The 21,079-nt window shown below is 41.3% G+C and overlaps 1 protein-coding gene across 1 annotated transcript in view; it reads left to right on the top strand.

Moving 5' to 3' along the window:
* Window positions 1-1,912: 1,912 nt before the first annotated feature.
* ctif (CBP80/20-dependent translation initiation factor) overlaps window positions 1,913-21,079 on the top strand; it is a 197,518-nt gene continuing 178,351 nt past the window's right edge. Inside the window, exon 1 of the mRNA XM_057818177.1 lies at window positions 1,913-1,961. The gene's annotated coding sequence lies outside the window, so the exon portion shown is untranslated. The remainder of the gene's footprint in view (window positions 1,962-21,079) is intronic.

The following is a 21,079-nucleotide window of genomic DNA, read 5'->3' as shown; positions in this document are numbered from 1 at the left end:
TTTTCGCACCATGCGTGCACTTTGAAACGTTGTGAATGCAATGAAATGAATGGGAAAATTTTACGCTAACTTTAGCTTGATATATTTCCTTAGAATTATTGATAACTGCCCTGTTTTTTGCTTTTAACTACGAGTCTAGAGTGTTTTACGTTCATATACATAGAAATTCCGCAATTTAAGCATTTATTTACATGTTTTTTTCAACTTTAAAAGCTTTGTTTCGTGACGGCCGCCATGTTGGATTACACAATACCGCAACTTTGGCTTAAAATGTTTATGTAAAATGAACGATAACTGCCCGTTTCTTGCTTTTAACCAAGAATGTAAACTGTTTTATGTCCATATCTATAGAAATTCCGCGATTTAAGCATTTATTCACAAGAATTTTCAACTTAAAAAGCTTTTTGTTTTGAGACGTCACCGTGTTGAGTAAAATTAAGATGATTCCGCATGCTTTCCTCAAGTGTTAATTTTTTTATGTGAAAATTGAATGATTTATTAGCTGTTGAAAACTTACACTAAATTAAAAAAAATTTTAGTTGCTATTTTGGGCAAAAACTTAGATATGTTAAATATTGCTATTGATCATGAAAATATAAGTGATTATCTCTGCATTTGGTGAGTTTTGTGCATACAGCGTAAAATTTGAGAATTTTATAGCAATTTTAGGTTTTGTTACACTTGTCTAAAAATAATCGGGATTTTATTAGGAAACAACTTTGAATTTTTGCCGCTGCCCATGGAGACTCATATCTGCCTAAGGGAGGTGTCTTGGTATAAGGTCGCTAGCGGCTTTGGTTTTGAAAATAGGCCCCCTACGGATGGGCCCCGAGCCCAGTGTCCCGTCAAATGATAGTGAAGTCTATGGTATAGTCTTCAAGATATGCTGCCAAAGAAGAAGCAGTAGTAGTAGTAAAAGAGCAAGATGAGGGGAAAATTAAGGTTTTTTTTTTTAGCCTTATGATTCTGGTGTTGTTGAATGTGTTCATTTAGCAGTCACATTTTCAAAGTATGGGTCTATACTTTAAATAGGTGGATAAATGTACATGTGAAATGGTTATACCAACCAGGATATGAAGTTTTATGAACACTGACGTTGACATGAGCTTCTTAAGATGTTAGCTATGTTAGAAAGATGGAAAAATTGGGGGTGGGGGGACAGCCTCGCGAACATGTGTACTCTGCTAGCATGAGTGATTAGCACAGGAGCTAAGCTAGTGTGCTAAAATGGTATAATAGCACCAGAGGTTGCGCTAGACTTTTTGACTGACAGTGTCATAAAAATCCGGTCATAATCTATTTTTACCAGTCACTTACATTTTTAAAATGATAATAATGACATATTCTATAGTATTTAGTTTTAATTCATTTTTAATTAATATTCTGTCCGAATAAGCTTAATGTAGTGGAGAAAACTGGATTCTCGCTGATTCAGGTTGATTTTAGCTGTGTTCACGTCAGTGTGTTGGCCAAACACCACTTAAGGCCCACTGAAAGTAGAGGCAATCACGGCACTTGGACAGGTGGCTGGATTTCTCCTTTTTCTTTAATGCAAATCCTCTTAAATCAACTTTATACAGTCCATTCATCCCAACTGTCCATGTAGATGTGGAAATGGGTTATATTCTTGAGTAGGTGTTAGTGGGTATATATGTGTGTATCTGTGTGTGTGGTTTATCTGTACAAAAGACATGAAAAGAAACAATAAATAAATATACATTGCTTAAATTCAACTTAATTACATTTAAACATGTAGATGGAATATTCGAAGTTAAGCTTGAACTATTTTCTACGCTCCAGCTAAACACTTCCGGTTTTGGGCACTTATTGTGAAGGCGGATTCACTCTACTTCCGGTGCGCTATGCCGCAACTTGTCGCTATTTTAGAATCGCAGCATAGCAACACGCTAACGGACTACCACGCAAAACAATCGGACGAACTATCATAACAACAGCAAAAGGTAATCATAACAAATTGTCTACGTAAATATGAATGCTGCTTGTGATACTCACTTTGCATTTACACACAGCAATGAACAAACACACATTTAGACGCACGCTCATGTCGTGCATCCACCCGTGACTTTACTATTGACATCCGCATTCTGGTACGGTGCATGCGCAATCCAACTTTTCACCTATTTACGTCAGCCAAATGTGGGAATCAAATGATGCTGAAGGCATTGAACGAGCAACTGTGAACATCTTAAGCAAACAATCACATAACTTTGTAGCCTTTTCTACACTTAACAAGAGGCAAACAGACAGCGGAGTTCACCAATCAGCGACGGGCAGACGTGCCGCTAGCAAAGCGACAAGGGCAGGACGAGGGACTTGCGCGCGGAAGTAAACATACGAGGAGAAAGGAGTTTATTCAACATGGCTAGCGAGAGACAGACTTGTCAATGACTCGGTGTGTTTTAGCTTATTTAAAACTGAATTTACCGCAGATTGGAACATATTCTCGGCCCTCCCGTTCGCCATCCGTGTTGTTCTAGAGACGACTTTCGGCGCGCAAGAGTGACGTTGCTCGTGAAGAACACGTCACGCAAATAAACAAATCTGATTTGTCGATTGATTTTGTACCTTCTCGAGAGGCTGTGTCCCAGACTTTTCTCTCAGTGTTTGAAAAATACAGGGAGAACAGTCTGGCCGTGCAAGGCAAACACTCAGTTGCCTTAACATTTTTCCAAGTAAGGCCAACTACGTCATGCATCAAGAGAGACAATAGCTAATTAATATGCTCACTTGTCACCCTGTGGGTGTGAATTGCAACCTGTCAAAATGACGGATGGACTTCAGTTTTTTTCCGTCACCGTTTTAAAAAACCGGTCAACGACGGAAAATATTCGGGTAACGCGACCCCTGAATAGCACTGACTGTGGACTTCATACGTGTGTTAGGCGATTTAGAGCATTTGAAATCTCAAGTTTTAGAGGGGTTTATTCATTTATTACCCCCCATAACAGGTAGGCACAAAGGACTGTCTGACCAAAACATGATAACAATAATTTTATATTCGAGTATGCAGTAATTTAGTACGAAAAGGAGAAAAAAATGTACAGGTCGTCCCTGGGTTACGACGTACTCGACTTACGTGATTTGGACTGCACGACGCCGGAGCCTCGTCCACCATTTTGTCTTCGGTTGTTTTTAAAAAAAATTTTTTTTTAATTTTTTTATGTTGAGTAAACAGTACCTTATTGTACCTTACAGTATCATATTTTTACTTTATTAGGGTGACGTGTTCTGTCCTCACTAAACATGAAGTTGTTCAGCATGACAGACAGCAAACGAGGCAATTGTGGTTTTGAATAGTGGTAACACTATAACACACATGTACACTTATGTTCACAAAACAATTGCTGTTCGAAAGTCCATCTAGTCGGATCAATATGCCAAGTAAAAGTCCGCAAGCTTAAATGCTATGAATGCTAACTTATTTACAATTCTCATAGCAAATCGCTTTCACATAACTCCCCAAAGTGTAGTTCCAAACTTAATTACAAATGCATACACAAACATTTATTAGCTGAACCAGAGCGCAGCTGTTCTTTATTATATATTATGTCAGATGAGTCTGCTCCTCAGTCATACAAGGCGACAGCCCAGCCAGACCCAACGCAGCCACCAGAGGGAAGTGTATCCTACACCATTAAATAAAATACAATGCTTTTGAACTTTTTCGGATAGTCATTTTGGGATTTAGGGGTACTTAAAGGGTTATTTCCGATTTACGCGGAAATTCAGGTTATGTTGCTAGCGTACTCGTTCGTAACTCTGTAACTACCTGTGTGTATTATTTTTAAAACCGTGGTATCGGTACACTATCAGCATTGGCCGAAAACACACTCTGTCTGGAGCCTAAAAATGGTAGCGTGCAACACTAGTAAATACGTATATTCATATTGAATATACATATATATTCTAGGGCTGTCAAACGATTAAAATTTTTAATCGGGTTAATTACAGCTTAAAAATTAATTATTTGTAATTAATCGCAATTAATCGCAATTCAAACCATTTATAAAATATGCCCTATTTTTCTGTAAATTATATATATATATTCTGTAAAATAATTTGTTGGAATGGACAGATAAGACACAAGATGGATATATACATTCAAAATACGGTACATAAGGACTGTAGTGGGCATTTCACTCTACTGTCTTTTAAATCTGTCTATGCTGTCCTCACTCCGAAGCGTCTACTTTTTCCAAAGCTAGACAGCTAGTGAACGACGCCATAATAATCAGACTTCTTTCTTTTTCATCTGATTTATTAATAAAATGGCCTCAAACCATTGTCCTCTTTAGACCGTCGTAAAACTACAAAAAAAAAAAGTACACAAGCGTTGCATTAGCAACAACGTTAGCCTAGCACGCTATACAGGTTCACAAAACATAAACAAAAGCGTCTCATACAAAAAATATAACATTTCGCTTACTAACGTAATATGTGCATTATTTACAACAACCATACTTACGGACAAATCTTGTCCAAGGATCATATAAGCACAACATTACAACGTAGGCGTCAGCCCGAGACGTCCTGCAGCCATATTGAACTGGCAAGACAACAATAAACCATGTCGCAAAGCGACCACAAGAGTTCGCTGTTAGACAGCACAAAAAGCCTTGCTGTAAAACTTACCAAAAGGCAGAATACTGTCTGAGCGGGACATGTGCGTTAATTGCGTCAAATATTTTAATGTGATTCATTTAAAAAATTAATTACCGCGCGTTAACGCGATAATTTTGACAGCCCTAATATATTCATATTGATTTCTCCTTCTCTCTTTCTCCAGTCAATCAGTCGTCTTCAATCAGGCATACAGTATAGCGTGGGAATACCAGTCATACCTAAATTCACATTATAGTCTGCTTCAGTGACCTAATATTTACTCACCACTGCAAAAACTAAGCTGAACGAAAAACAAAGAAATGGAGACTATCGAGGACACAGCGGCAATTCATGCATGTTTGACGGGAATAGTTTCCATCAGCGAGCAAATCCAGCATCTAACGACAAGACAACACAACAACAATATTACCACAGGGTAGTTTTTTTGTTTTTTTTGTTTTAATTTGGCGGTTCCTCGAGAAGCGCGAGTATGGAAGGGGCATAACTGCTGGTTTCAGCAAAGCACCAAACACCAGAGGTGGGTAAAGGAGCCAAAGGTTTTACTCAAGTAAGAGTAGCTTTACTTCAAAATAATATTGTATTACTTAAGTAAGAGTAGAAGTAGTCATCCAAAAAATATACTCAAGCACAAGTAAAAAAGTACTCGGTGAAAACAATACTGAAGTAATGAGTACCATTTTGAGTAACTGCTTATTTTTGTTAATTTTTTTTTTTTTAAACAATATTTTTTTCTCTCAGCACAAACTTATATATACAGTATGAACTGTTGTTATGATACTGTACAATAACACATAACCACATGAAGCCAAATATATTTTTTTAAATCATTGAATTGAAGAGAGAGTAAAAACAGTAATGAAGCATTTTACGGAGCATGAGTGCCCTGCCCTCTAGTGAAGAAAATTGTTCCTAGTTTACATAGTGAATACCGTAGTTCCATCAGTTACTATTATGAAATTAAAAGGATCATATCTCAGGTTTTCCATGGTCAATCGGTGCCAAATAAAAACTGGGAGAGAGTTTCAAATCTGTGCTTTCGATTCATTTTGAGGGCAGTGCTCTATGTCAATACATTTGTTACGGTACTTTAAAGACGCGTGATTGAACAAGCTTGCGTGATCATAGAGCGGCAAGCTTGCGTCTGATTGGTGTAATGGAGTCATGTGATTATATTTGCATCATCTCATTGGTGAAATGAGTAGCACTACTCTTGGCAATAGCATCGCTAGCAAAAAAATATATATATATAATACGTGGAATTAAGAGGAAAAACGTAACGACTCTTGTGTAGCCCAAATTAGAGGAGCAAGAGTAGCGTTTTTTTCTTCTTAAATCTACTCAGGTTAAAACTATGGCTTAGTAAAACTACTTTTAGAAGTACAGTTTTCTCAAAAAGTTACTCAAGTAAATGTAACAGAGTAAATGTAGCGCGTTACTACCCACTTCTGCCAAGCACCTATGTAATAGTTTCTATTGCCCGTACTGAAAGTCCTCATACCTCATGGTAGAAACTTAAATGGTTCTCGGAACTCGAGTTCCTGATCCCTAGTTCCTACATGTGCGAGCATGCAAAATGACGTCATTGTCCCCCAAAAGGGTCTAGGAACTGCGGATAGCACCTACAGTGCAAAAGCCACTATTGTCACTGAGTGGTAACGGAACCCATGCTGCCTACAATGCAGCCGGCGGAATGTACCACTAACCATCAGTGACATGCGTTATAAAATACAACTATAGAAACATAATAAAACATAATAACGGGGAATGTATAGACAAGTTTAAAGACGGGATAAGCTGTGTTGAAAATGAATGGATGGTTAAATTTCATATAGTGTGCACAATACAGTAAGATGAAAGTCATTTTTATTTTCTCTATTAAAAACACTAGTAATTTTTTTCATTCACTTTCATGTCATTTGCAAATAAATAAAATAGATAAACATAAAATAATTTAGTTATATAATATTAATAATAAAAATGTACTGTATGTTTATTTTCTACTATTATACATTTTTTACTTTTTTTTTCTCTGAATGCTTACACTTTTCGCTATCTTTTTAAAAATTTTTAGTCGAAAAACACGAATTTTCAAAACAAAAACAAAAAAAAAAACTCATCCTTTTGCTCCCTCAAGTCATTTGTTCTTGGTCCAGTCCTGAGCAGAGTCGGTACCGCCTGCATGGCCTGGTCAGATTTGTCGCCCTCAAACCTGCAATTGTATTCAAGGCCAAATTTAGGGGTGGGAATGCTAGGGTGGGCTGTCCATGTGTCACACAACAAAGCTGCAGCTCAAGGGTGTAGCCCTCTCCCTTACATCCTCCCACCTAACCGCCTGGCATGGCCGACTCGAGTGTGTGCGCTCGTGTGTGTGTGCGTGAGGCAACGTCCAAAATCCTCCCCACCCGATTCTCCTCTCTGGTGAAGGCAGAGATTACACCCTGCTTCCCTCACCCCCACCTCTGTCTGCTTTTTTGGGAGACTTTCTCAAGAGTTTCACATCCCATCTATAACACTGACCTTGGCTCTCTCGCTCTTTTTTTTTTTCTTTATCTGTCTCACTTGTCCGTCCAACGTCCTTCTTTCTCCTCATCCCGTCCGTTCGGAGCGTCACCACAGACCAATGTTGGCAGGAAAGTCATCACTGCCTTGTATAATTTTGTACATTTTGTCATTGGCTGGCTTTTCAGTTATTGTTCACGTAGTTATTGGGAGGTCTACATGTCTATCATTGTATTCGGCAGGAAGCGCCGTTTTTGGGATTTGTTAACATGTTTACAGTATGTACTGTAATTCAGAATTATACTCTGGCACGTACTGGGGCTGAAATTTATAGCTCGAGAGCCCCCCCCCGTTGCGCGAGACTGAAAGAGGAAAATTTTGTGTTCCTGTTGACGCATAGTGACGCCACAAATACTAACAACTGAGCAATAGCAATGACTTGAGTCTCCTCATATTTGCAGTGACGTTGCTAGGGTCTCTTGGGGCTCCAAGCAAGAAATTCCATGAACCCCCCACCCATGCACGGCACAAAAATTTAGTTTTTGCTAGAGATGTCCCGATCACGTCATTTTCAAAGTATCGGAATTGGCAAAAAAATATCGGACATGCCTTTTTTTAATATATATATATTTTTTTTAATTAAATCGTTTTCTAATTGTATTTAACGTTACAGACATAATATGTTACACGCATCCAGGGTGTTTAGTTTAGGCTTAAGGTAGGGTTATCAAATTTATCCCGTTAACGGCGGAAATTAATTTGTATTAAAAATTTATCACGTTAACATATTTAAAGCAATTAACGCATGCGCTGCACGACCCACTCACGCATTGTCGCGCTCAATCTGTAATGGCGCCGTTTTACCTATATATAGAGCTAAAAGGCAGCGTATAATGAGTGGAGGGAATTTTGGCAACTTTTGGAGCATTTTTTTAATTGGCTAAAGCCTTACAAACCCTCTCCCCACAATTAGAAATATCGTGGGAAGCAATGTGGGGAAGAAGGGTAGTAATTGATCTTTTTCTTAACACCCTATGTTACTTCCCAACGCAGAGAAGATATATCAGTTGGTACCACTACGCACAGTCATGGGTGCATTTCCCATCATGCATTTGGGCACAACAGTTAAATGGCTACAGTATCATTTACTGAAAGCTCAACAAATACACTAGATGGCAATATTTAGTCACAATACACAGTCACATTTATCCTTTAAGAATTACAAGTCTTTCTCTCCGTGGATCCCTCTCACAGAAAGAATGTTAATAATGTAAATGCCATCTTGAGGATTTATTTTTGACTTTTTCGTAAGGAGGGGTGGTTACGCATTTTTTCAAAATTTCAAAAAACGGTCAAAAAACACTTTTGGGCCAGGAAGCGCCGGGAAACGTTCCAAAAACCCGTCAGGACTCTCTGCACACCCTGAATATGCAAAAAAAGTGGACTTTTGGGGAAAGTCAATTTTTGACTTTTTCGTAAGGGGGGGTGGTTACGCATTTTTTCAAAATTTCAAAAACGGTCAAAAAACACTTTTGGGCCAGGGAGCGCCGGAAAACGTTCCAAAAACCCGTCAGGACTCTCGGCACAGTCCAAATATGCAAAAAAAGTGGACTTTTTTGGAAAGTCAATTTTTGACTTTTTCGTAAGGGGGGGTGGTTACGCATTTTTTCAAAATTTCAAAAAACGGTCAAAAAACACTTTTGGGCCAGGAAGCGCCGGGAAACGTTCCAAAAACCCGTCAGGACTCTCGGCACACCCTGAATATGCAAAAAAAGTGGACTTTTGGGGAAAGTCAATTTTTGACTTTTTCGTAAGGGGGGTTGGTTACGCATTTTTTCAAAATTTCAAAAACGGTCAAAAAACACTTTTGGGCCAGGGAGCGCCGGGAAACGTTCCAAAAACCCCTCAGGACTCTCGGCACAGTCCAAATATGCAAAAAAAAGTGGACTTTTGGGGAAAGTCAATTTTTGACTTTTTCGTAAGGGGGGGGTGGTTAAGCATTTTTTCAAAATTTCAAAAACGGTCAAAAAACACTTTTGGGCCAGGGAGCGCCGGGAAACGTTCCAAAAACACGTCAGGACTCTCGGCACAGTCCAAATATGCAAAAAAAAGTGGACTTTTATGGAAAGTCAATTTTTGACTTTTTCGTAAGGGGGGGTCGTTACGCATTTTTTCAAAATTTCAAAAACGGTCAAAAAACACTTTTGGGCTAGGGAGCGCCGGGAAACGTTCCAAAAACACGTCAGGACCCTCGGCACAGTCCAAATATGCAAAAAAAAGTTGACTTTTGGGGAGAGTCAATTTTTGACTTTTTCGTAAGGGGGGGGGTGGTTACGCATTTTTTCAAAATTTCAAAAACGGTCAAAAAACACTTTTGGGCCAGGGAGTGCCGGGAAACGTTCCAAAAACCCGACAGGACTCTTTGCACACCCTGAATATGCAAAAAAAGTGGACTTTTGGGGAAAGTCAATTTTTGACTTTTTCGTAAGGGGGGGTGGTTACGCATTTTTTCAAAATTTCAAAAACGGTCAAAAAACACTTTTGGGCTAGGGAGCGCCGGGAAACGTTCCAAAAACACGTCAGGACCCTCGGCACAGTCCAAATATGCAAAAAAAAGTGGACTTTTGGGGAGAGTCAATTTTTGACTTTCTCGTAAGGGGGGGTGGTTACGCATTTTTTCAAAATTTCAAAAACGGTCAAAAAACACTTTTGGGCCAGGGAGCGCCGGAAAACGTTCCAAAAACCCGTCAGGACTCTCGGCACAGTCCAAATATGCAAAAAAAGTGGACTTTTTTGGAAAGTCAATTTTTGACTTTTTCGTAAGGGGGGGTGGTTACGCATTTTTTCAAAATTTCAAAAAACGGTCAAAAAACACTTTTGGGCCAGGAAGCGCCGGGAAACGTTCCAAAAACCCGTCAGGACTCTCGGCACACCCTGAATATGCAAAAAAAGTGGACTTTTGGGGAAAGTCAATTTTTGACTTTTTCGTAAGGGGGGTTGGTTACGCATTTTTTCAAAATTTCAAAAACGGTCAAAAAACACTTTTGGGCCAGGGAGCGCCGGGAAACGTTCCAAAAACCCCTCAGGACTCTCGGCACAGTCCAAATATGCAAAAAAAAGTGGACTTTTGGGGAAAGTCAATTTTTGACTTTTTCGTAAGGGGGGGGTGGTTAAGCATTTTTTCAAAATTTCAAAAACGGTCAAAAAACACTTTTGGGCCAGGGAGCGCCGGGAAACGTTCCAAAAACACGTCAGGACTCTCGGCACAGTCCAAATATGCAAAAAAAAGTGGACTTTTATGGAAAGTCAATTTTTGACTTTTTCGTAAGGGGGGGTCGTTACGCATTTTTTCAAAATTTCAAAAACGGTCAAAAAACACTTTTGGGCTAGGGAGCGCCGGGAAACGTTCCAAAAACACGTCAGGACCCTCGGCACAGTCCAAATATGCAAAAAAAAGTTGACTTTTGGGGAGAGTCAATTTTTGACTTTTTCGTAAGGGGGGGGGTGGTTACGCATTTTTTCAAAATTTCAAAAACGGTCAAAAAACACTTTTGGGCCAGGGAGTGCCGGGAAACGTTCCAAAAACCCGACAGGACTCTTTGCACACCCTGAATATGCAAAAAAAGTGGACTTTTGGGGAAAGTCAATTTTTGACTTTTTCGTAAGGGGGGGTGGTTACGCATTTTTTCAAAATTTCAAAAACGGTCAAAAAACACTTTTGGGCTAGGGAGCGCCGGGAAACGTTCCAAAAACACGTCAGGACCCTCGGCACAGTCCAAATATGCAAAAAAAAGTGGACTTTTGGGGAGAGTCAATTTTTGACTTTCTCGTAAGGGGGGGTGGTTACGCATTTTTTCAAAATTTCAAAAACGGTCATAAAACACTTTTGGGCCAGGGAGCGCCGGGAAACGTTCCAAAAACCCGTCAGGACTCTCGGCACACCCTGAATATGCAAAAAAAGTGGACTTTTGGGGAAAGTCAATTTTTGACTTTTTCGTAAGGGGGGGTGGTTACGCATTTTTTCCAAATTTCAAAAACGGTCAAAAAACACTTTTGGGCCAGGGAGCGCCGGGAAACGTTCCAAAAACCCGTCAGGACTCTCGGCACCGTCCAAATATGCAAAAAAAGTGGACTTTTGGGGAAAGTCAATTTTTGACTTTTTCGTAAGGGGGGGTGGTTACGCATTTTTTCAAAATTTCAAAAACGGTCAAAAAACACTTTTGGGCCAGGGAGCGCCGGGAAACGTTCCAAAAACCCGTCAGGACTCTCGGCACACCCTGAATATGCAAAAAAAGTGGACTTTTGGGGAAAGTCAATTTTTGACTTTTTCGTAAGGGGGGGTGGTTACGCATTTTTTCAAAATTTCAAAAACGGTCAAAAAACACTTTTGGGCTAGGGAGCGCCGGGAAACGTTCCAAAAACACGTCAGGACCCTCGGCACAGTCCAAATATGCAAAAAAAAGTGGACTTTTGGGGAGAGTCAATTTTTGACTTTTTCGTAAGGGGGGGTGGTTACGCATTTTTTCAAAATTTCAAAAACGGTCAAAAAACACTTTTGGGCCAGGGAGCGCCGGGAAACGTTCCAAAAACCCGTCAGGACTCTCGGCACACCCTGAATATGCAAAAAAAGTGGACTTTTGGGGAAAGTCAATTTTTGACTTTTTCGTAAGGGGGGGTGGTTACGCATTTTTTCAAAATTTCAAAAACGGTCAAAAAACTCTTTTGGGCTAGGGAGCGCCGGGAAACGTTCCAAAAACACGTCAGGACCCTCGGCACAGTCCAAATATGCAAAAAAAAGTGGACTTTTGGGGAGAGTCAATTTTTGACTTTTTCGTAAGGGGGGGTGGTTACTCATTTTTTCAAAATTTCAAAAACGGTCAAAAATACTTTTGGGCCAGGGAGCGCCGGGAAACGTTCCAAAAACCCGTCAGGACTCTCGGCACCGTCCAAATATGCAAAAAAAGTGGACTTTTATGGAAAGTCAATTTTTGACTTTTTCGTAAGGGGGGGTGGTTACGCATTTTTTCAAAATTTCAAAAACGGTCAAAAAACACTTTTGGGCCAGGGAGCACCGGGAAACGTTCCAAAAACCCGTCAGGACTCTCGGCACCGTCCAAATATGCAAAAAAAGTGGACTTTTATGGAAAGTTAATTTTTGACTTTTTCGTAAGGGGGGGTGGTTACGCATTTTTTCAAAATTTCAAAAACGGTCAAAAAACACTTTTGGGCTAGGGAGCGCCGGGAAACGTTCCAAAAACACGTCAGGACCCTCGGCACAGTCCAAATATGCAAAAAAAAAGTGGACTTTTGGGGAGAGTCAATTTTTGACTTTTTCGTAAGGGGGGGTGGTTACGCATTTTTTCAAAATTTCAAAAACGGTCATAAAACACTTTTGGGCCAGGGAGCGCCGGGAAACGTTCCAAAAACCCGTCAGGACTCTCGGCACACCCTGAATATGCAAAAAAAGTGGACTTTTGGGGAAAGTCCATTTTTGACTTTTTCGTAAGGGGGGGTGGTTACGCATTTTTTCAAAATTTAAAAAACGGTCAAAAAATACTTTTGGGCTAGGGAGCGCCGGGAAACGTTCCAAAAACACGTCAGGACCCTCGGCACAGTCCAAATATGCAAAAAAAAGTGGACTTTTGGGGAGAGTCAATTTTTGACTTTTTCGTAAGGGGGGGTGGTTACGCATTTTTTCAAAATTTCAAAAACGGTCATAAAACACTTTTGGGCCAGGGAGCGCCGGGAAACGTTCCAAAAACCCGTCAGGACTTTCGGCACACCCTGAATATGCAAAAAAAGTGGACTTTTGGGTAAAGTCCATTTTTGACTTTTTCGTAAGGGGGGGTGGTTACGCATTTTTTCAAAATTTCAAAAATGGTGAAAAAAATACTTTTGGGCCAGGGAGCGCCGGGAAACGTTCCAAAAACCCGTCAGGACTCTCGGCACACCCTGAATATGCAAAAAAAGTGGACTTTTGGGGAAAGTCAATTTTTGACTTTTTCGTAAGGGGGGGTGGTTACGCATTTTTTCCAAATTTAAAAAACGGTCAAAAAACACTTTTGGGCCAGGGAGCGCCGGGAAACGTTCCAAAAACCCGTCAGGACTCTTGGCACACGCTGAATATGCAAAAAAAGTGGAGTTTTGGGGAAAGTCAATTTTTGACTTTTTCGTAAGGGGGGGTGGTTACGCATTTTTTCAAAATTTCAAAAACGGTCAAAAAACACTTTTGGGCCAGGGAGCGCCGGGAAACGTTCCAAAAACCCGTCAGGACTCTTGGCACACGCTGAATATGCAAAAAAAGTGGAGTTTTGGGGAAAGTCAATTTTTGACTTTTTCGTAAGGGGGGGTGGTTACGCATTTTTTCCAAATTTCAAAAACGGTCAAAAAACACTTTTGGGCCAGGGAGCGCCGGGAAACGTTCCAAAAACCCGTCAGGACTCTTTGCACACCCTGAATATGCAAAAAAAGTGGACTTTTGGGGAAAGTCAATTTTTGACTTTTTCGTAAGGGGGGGTGGTTACGCATTTTTTCAAAATTTAAAAAACGGTCAAAAAATACTTTTGGGCTAGGGAGCGCCGGGAAACGTTCCAAAAACACGTCAGGACCCTCGGCACAGTCCAAATATGCAAAAAAAAGTGGACTTTTGGGGAGAGTCAATTTTTGACTTTTTCGTAAGGGGGGGTGGTTACGCATTTTTTCAAAATTTCAAAAACGGTCATAAAACACTTTTGGGCCAGGGAGCGCCGGGAAACGTTCCAAAAACCCGTCAGGACTTTCGGCACACCCTGAATATGCAAAAAAAGTGGACTTTTGGGTAAAGTCCATTTTTGACTTTTTCGTAAGGGGGGGTGGTTACGCATTTTTTCAAAATTTCAAAAATGGTGAAAAAAATACTTTTGGGCCAGGGAGCGCCGGGAAACGTTCCAAAAACCCGTCAGGACTCTCGGCACACCCTGAATATGCAAAAAAAGTGGACTTTTGGGGAAAGTCAATTTTTGACTTTTTCGTAAGGGGGGGTGGTTACGCATTTTTTCCAAATTTCAAAAACGGTCAAAAAACACTTTTGGGCCAGGGAGCGCCGGGAAACGTTCCAAAAACCCGTCAGGACTCTTGGCACACGCTGAATATGCAAAAAAAGTGGAGTTTTGGGGAAAGTCAATTTTTGACTTTTTCGTAAGGGGGGGTGGTTACGCATTTTTTCAAAATTTCAAAAACGGTGAAAAAACACTTTTGGGCCAGGGAGCGCCGGGAAACGTTCCAAAAACCCGTCAGGACTCTTGGCACACGCTGAATATGCAAAAAAAGTGGAGTTTTGGGGAAAGTCAATTTTTGACTTTTTCGTAAGGGGGGGTGGTTACGCATTTTTTCCAAATTTCAAAAACGGTCAAAAAACACTTTTGGGCCAGGGAGCGCCGGGAAACGTTCCAAAAACCCGTCAGGACTCTTTGCACACCCTGAATATGCAAAAAAAGTGGACTTTTGGGGAAAGTCAATTTTTGACTTTTTCGTAAGGGGGGGTGGTTACGCATTTTTTCAAAATTTCAAAAACGGTCAAAAAACACTTTTGGGCTAGGGAGCGCCGGGAAACGTTCCAAAAACACGTCAGGACTCTCGGCACCGTCCAAATATGCAAAAAAAGTGGACTTTTATGGAAAGTTAATTTTTGACTTTTTCGTAAGGGGGGGTGGTTACGCATTTTTTCAAAATTTCAAAAACGGTCAAAAAACACTTTTGGGCTAGGGAGCGCCGGGAAACGTTCCAAAAACACGTCAGGACCCTCGGCACAGTCCAAATATGCAAAAAAAAGTGGACTTTTGGGGAAAGTCAATTTTTGACTTTTTCGTAAGGGGGGGTGGTTACGCATTTTTTCCAAATTTCAAAAACGGTCAAAAAACACTTTTGGGCCAGGGAGCGCCGGGAAACTTTCCAAAAACCCGTCAGGACTCTCGGCACACCCTGAATATGCAAAAAAAGTGGACTTTTGGGGAAAGTCAATTTTTGACTTTTTCGTAAGGGGGGGTGGTTACGCATTTTTTCCAAATTTCAAAAACGGTCAAAAAACACTTTTGGGCCAGGGAGCGCCGGGAAACGTTCCAAAAACCCGTCAGGACTCTCGGCACACCCTGAATATGCAAAAAAAGTGGACTTTTGGGGAAAGTCCATTTTTGACTTTTTCGTAAGGGGGGGTGGTTACGCATTTTTTCAAAATTTCAAAAACGGTCAAAAAACACTGTTGGGCCAGGGAGCGCCGGGAAACGTTCCAAAAACCCGTCAGGACTCTCGGCACCGTCCAAATATGCAAAAAAAGTGGACTTTTATGGAAAGTCAATTTTTGACTTTTTCGTAAGGGGGGGTGGTTACGCATTTTTTCAAAATTTCAAAAACGGTCAAAAAACACTTTTGGGCCAGGGAGCGCCGGGAAACGTTCCAAAAACACGTCAGGACTCTCGGCACAGTCCAAATATGCAAAAAAAGTGGACTTTTGGGGAGAGTCAATTTTTGACTTTTTCGTAAGGGGGGGTGGTTACGCATTTTTTCAAAATTTCAAAAACGGTCATAAAACACTTTTGGGCCAGGGAGCGCCGGGAAACGTTCCAAAAACCCGTCAAGACTCTCGGCACACCCTGAATATGCAAAAAAAGTGGACATTTGGGGAAAGTCAATTTTTGACTTTTTCGTAAGGGGGGGTGGTTACGCATTTTTTCAAAATTTCAAAAACGGTCAAAAAACACTTTTGGGCCAGGGAGCGCCGGGAAACGTTCCAAAAACCCGTCAGGACTCTCGGCACACCCTGAATATGAAAAAAAAGTGGACTTTTGGGGAAAGTCAATTTTTGACATTTTCGTAAGGGGGGGGTGGTTACGCATTTTTACAAAATTTCAAAAACGGTCAAAAAATACTTTTGGGCCAGGGAGCGCCGGGAAACGTTCCAAAAACCCGTCAGGACTCTCGGCACACCCTGAATATGCAAAAAAAGTGGACTTTTGGGGAAAGTCAATTTTTGACTTTTTCGTAAGGGGGGGTGGTTACGCATTTTTTCAAAATTTCAAAAACGGTCAGAAAACACTTTTGGGGCAGGGAGCGCCGGGAAACGTTCCAAAAACCCGTCAAGACTCTCGGCACACCCTGAATATGCAAAAAAAGTGGACTTTTGGGGAAAGTCAATTTTTGACTTTTTCGTAAGGAGGGGTGGTTACGCATTTTTTCAAAATTTCAAAAAACACTTTTGGGCCAGGAAGCGCCGGGAAACGTTCCAAAAACCCGTCAGGACTCTCGGCACACCCTGAATATGCAAAAAAAGTGGACTTTGGGGGAAAGTCAATTTTTGACTTTTTCGTAAGGGGGGGTGGTAACGCATTTTTTCAAAATTTCAAAAACGGTCAAAAAATACTTTTGGGCCAGGGAGCGCCGGGAAACGTTCCAAAAACCTGTCAGGACTCTCGGCACACCCTGAATATGCAAAAAAAAGTGGACTTTTATGGAAAGTCAATTTTTGACTTTTTCGTAAGGGGGGGTCGTTACGCATTTTTTCAAAATTTCAAAAACGGTCAAAAAACACTTTTGGGCTAGGGAGCGCCGGGAAACGTTCCAAAAACACGTCAGGACCCTCGGCACAGTCCAAATATGCAAAAAAAAGTTGACTTTTGGGGAGAGTCAATTTTTGACTTTTTCGTAAGGGGGGGTGGTTACGCATTTTTTCAAAATTTCAAAAACGGTCAGAAAACACTTTTGGGCCAGGGAGCGCCGGGAAACGTTCCAAAAACCCGTCAGGACTCTCGGCACACCCTGAATATGCAAAAAAAAGTGGACTTTTATGGAAAGTCAATTTTTGACTTTTTCGTAAGGGGGGGTCGTTACGCATTTTTTCAAAATTTCAAAAACGGTCAAAAAACACTTTTGGGCTAGGGAGCGCCGGGAAACGTTCCAAAAACACGTCAGGACCCTCGGCACAGTCCAAATATGTAAAAAAAAAGTTGACTTTTGGGGAGAGTCAATTTTTGACTTTTTCGTAAGGGGGGGGGGGGTGGTTACGCATTTTTTCAAAATTTCAAAAACGGTCAAAAAACACTTTTGGGCCAGGGAGTGCCGGGAAACGTTCCAAAAACCCGACAGGACTCTTTGCACACCCTGAATATGCAAAAAAAGTGGACTTTTGGGGAAAGTCAATTTTTGACTTTTTCGTAAGGGGGGGTGGTTACGCATTTTTTCAAAATTTCAAAAACGGTCAAAAAACACTTTTGGGCCAGGGAGCGCCGGGAAACGTTCCAAAAACCCGTCAGGACTCTCGGCACCGTCCAAATATGCAAAAAAAGTGGACTTTTATGGAAAGTCAATTTTTGACTTTTTCGTAAGGGGGGGGTGGTTACGCATTTTTTCAAAATTTCAAAAACGGTCAAAAAACACTTTTGGGCCAGGGAGCGCCGGGAAACGTTCCAAAAACCCGTCAGGACTCTCGGCACACCCTGAATATGCAAAAAAAGTGGACTTTTGGGGAAAGTCAATTTTTGACATTTTCGTAAGGGGGGGTGGTTACGCATTTTTACAAAATTTCAAAAACGGTCAAAAAACACTTTTGGGCCAGGGAGCGCCGGGAAACGTTCCAAAAACCCGTCAGGACTCTCGGCACACCCTGAATATGCAAAAAAAGTGGACTTTTGGGGAAAGTCCATTTTTGACTTTTTCGTAAGGGGGGGTGGTTACGCATTTTTTCAAAATTTCAAAAACGGTCAGAAAACACTTTTGGGGCAGGGAGCGCCGGGAAACGTTCCAAAAACCCGTCAGGACTCTCGGCACAGTCCAAATATGCAAAAAAAGTGGACTTTTGGGGAAAGTCAATTTTTGACTTTTTCGTAAGGGGGGGTGGTTACGCATTTTTTCAAAATTTCAAAAACGGTCAAAAAACACTTTTGGGCCAGGGAGCGCCGGGAAACGTTCCAAAAACACGTCAGGACTCTCGGCACAGTCCAAATATGCAAAAAAAGTGGACTTTTGGGGAGAGTCAATTTTTGACTTTTTCATAAGGGGGGGTGGTTACGCATTTTTTCAAAATTTCAAAAACGGTCAAAAAACACTTTTGGGCCAGGGAGCGCCGGGAAACGTTCCAAAAACACGTCAGGACTCTCGGCACAGTCCAAATATGCAAAAAAAGTGGACTTTTGGGGAGAGTCAATTTTTGACTTTTTCGTAAGGGGGGGTGGTTACGCATTTTTTCAAAATGTCAAAAACGGTCAAAAAACACTTTTGGGCCAGGGAGTGCCGGGAAACGTTCCAAAAACCCGTCAGGACTCTTTGCACACCCTGAATATGCAAAAAAAGTGGACTTTTGGGGAAAGTCAATTTTTGACTTTTTCGTAAGGGGGGGTGGTTACGCATTTTTTCAAAATTTCAAAAACGGTCAAAAAACACTTTTGGGCCAGGGAGCGCCGGGAAACGTTCCAAAAACATGTCAGGACTCTCGGCACAGTCCAAATATGCAAAAAAAGTGGACTTTAGGGGAGAGTCAATTTTTGACTTTTTCGTAAGGGGGGGTGGTTACGCATTTTTTCAAAATTTCAAAAACGGTCATAAAACACTTTTGGGGCAGGGAGCGCCGGGAAACGTTCCAAAAACCCGTCAGGACTCTTTGCACACCCTGAATATGCAAAAAAAGTGGACTTTTGGGGAAAGTCAATTTTTGACTTTTTCGTAAGGGGGGGTGGTTACGCATTTTTTCAAAATTTCAAAAACGGTCAAAAAACACTTTTGGGCCAGGGAGCGCCGGGAAACGTTCCAAAAACATGTCAGGACTCTCGGCACAGTCCAAATATGCAAAAAAAGTGGACTTTTGGGGAGAGTCAATTTTTGACTTTTTCGTAAGGGGGGGTGGTTACGCATTTTTTCAAAATTTCAAAAACGGTCATAAAACACTTTTGGGCCAGGGAGCGCCGGGAAACGTTCCAAAAACCCGTCAGGACTCTCGGCACACCCTGAATATGCAAAAAAAAGTGGACTTTTATGGAAAGTCAATTTTTGACTTTTTCGTAAGGGGGGGTCGTTACGCATTTTTTCAAAATTTCAAAAACGGTCAAAAAACACTTTTGGGCTAGGGAGCGCCGGGAAACGTTCCAAAAACACGTCAGGACCCTCGGCACAGTCCAAATATGCAAAAAAAAGTTGACTTTTGGGGAGAGTCAATTTTTGACTTTTTCGTAAGGGGGGGGGGTGGTTACGCATTTTTTCAAAATTTCAAAAACGGTCAAAAAACACTTTTGGGCCAGGGAGTGCCGGGAAACGTTCCAAAAACCCGTCAGGACTCTTTGCACACCCTGAATATGCAAAAAAAGTGGACTTTTGGGGAAAGTCAATTTTTGACTTTTTCGTAAGGGGGGGTGGTTACGCATTTTTTCAAAATTTCAAAAACGGTCAAAAAACACTTTTGGGCTAGGGAGCGCCGGGAAACGTTCCAAAAACACGTCAGGACCCTCGGCACAGTCCAAATATGTAAAAAAAAAGTTGACTTTTGGGGAGAGTCAATTTTTGACTTTTTCGTAAGGGGGGGGGGTGGTTACGCATTTTTTCAAAATTTCAAAAACGGTCAAAAAACACTTTTGGGCCAGGGAGTGCCGGGAAACGTTCCAAAAACCCGACAGGACTCTTTGCACACCCTGAATATGCAAAAAAAGTGGACTTTTGGGGAAAGTCAATTTTTGACTTTTTCGTAAGGGGGGGTGGTTACGCATTTTTTCAAAATTTCAAAAACGGTCAAAAAACACTTTTGGGCCAGGGAGCGCCGGGAAACGTTCCAAAAACCCGTCAGGACTCTCGGCACCGTCCAAATATGCAAAAAAAGTGGACTTTTATGGAAAGTCAATTTTTGACTTTTTCGTAAGGGGGGGGTGGTTACGCATTTTTTCAAAATTTCAAAAACGGTCAAAAAACACTTTTGGGCCAGGGAGCGCCGGGAAACGTTCCAAAAACCCGTCAGGACTCTCGGCACACCCTGAATATGCAAAAAAAGTGGACTTTTGGGGAAAGTCAATTTTTGACATTTTCGTAAGGGGGGGTGGTTACGCATTTTTACAAAATTTCAAAAACGGTCAAAAAACACTTTTGGGCCAGGGAGCGCCGGGAAACGTTCCAAAAACCCGTCAGGACTCTCGGCACACCCTGAATATGCAAAAAAAGTGGACTTTTGGGGAAAGTCAATTTTTGACTTTTTCGTAAGGGGGGGTGGTTACGCATTTTTTCAAAATTTCAAAAACGGTCAGAAAACACTTTTGGGGCAGGGAGCGCCGGGAAACGTTCCAAAAACCCGTCAGGACTCTCGGCACAGTCCAAATATGCAAAAAAAGTGGACTTTTGGGGAAAGTCAATTTTTGACTTTTTCGTAAGGGGGGGTGGTTACGCATTTTTTCAAAATTTCAAAAACGGTCAAAAAACACTTTTGGGCCAGGGAGCGCCGGGAAACGTTCCAAAAACACGTCAGGACTCTCGGCACAGTCCAAATATGCAAAAAAAGTGGACTTTTGGGGAGAGTCAATTTTTGACTTTTTCGTAAGGGGGGGTGGTTACGCATTTTTTCAAAATTTCAAAAACGGTCAAAAAACACTTTTGGGCCAGGGAGTTCCGGGAAACGTTCCAAAAACCCGTCAGGACTCTTTGCACACCCTGAATATGCAAAAAAAGTGGACTTTTGGGGAAAGTCAATTTTTGACTTTTTCGTAAGGGGGGGTGGTTACGCATTTTTTCAAAATTTCAAAAACGGTCAAAAAACACTTTTGGGCCAGGGAGCGCCGGGAAACGTTCCAAAAACACGTCAGGACTCTCGGCACAGTCCAAATATGCAAAAAAAGTGGACTTTTGGGGAGAGTCAATTTTTGACTTTTTCGTAAGGGGGGGTGGTTACGCATTTTTTCAAAATTTCAAAAACGGTCATAAAACACTTTTGGGCCAG

The sequence above is a fragment of the Corythoichthys intestinalis genome, chromosome 17 (assembly GCF_030265065.1).
Source record: "Corythoichthys intestinalis isolate RoL2023-P3 chromosome 17, ASM3026506v1, whole genome shotgun sequence".
NCBI lineage: Eukaryota > Metazoa > Chordata > Actinopteri > Syngnathiformes > Syngnathidae > Corythoichthys > Corythoichthys intestinalis.
The sequence above is the reverse complement of the archived record's forward strand: the minus strand, read 5'-3'. Positions and strand labels throughout refer to the sequence as shown.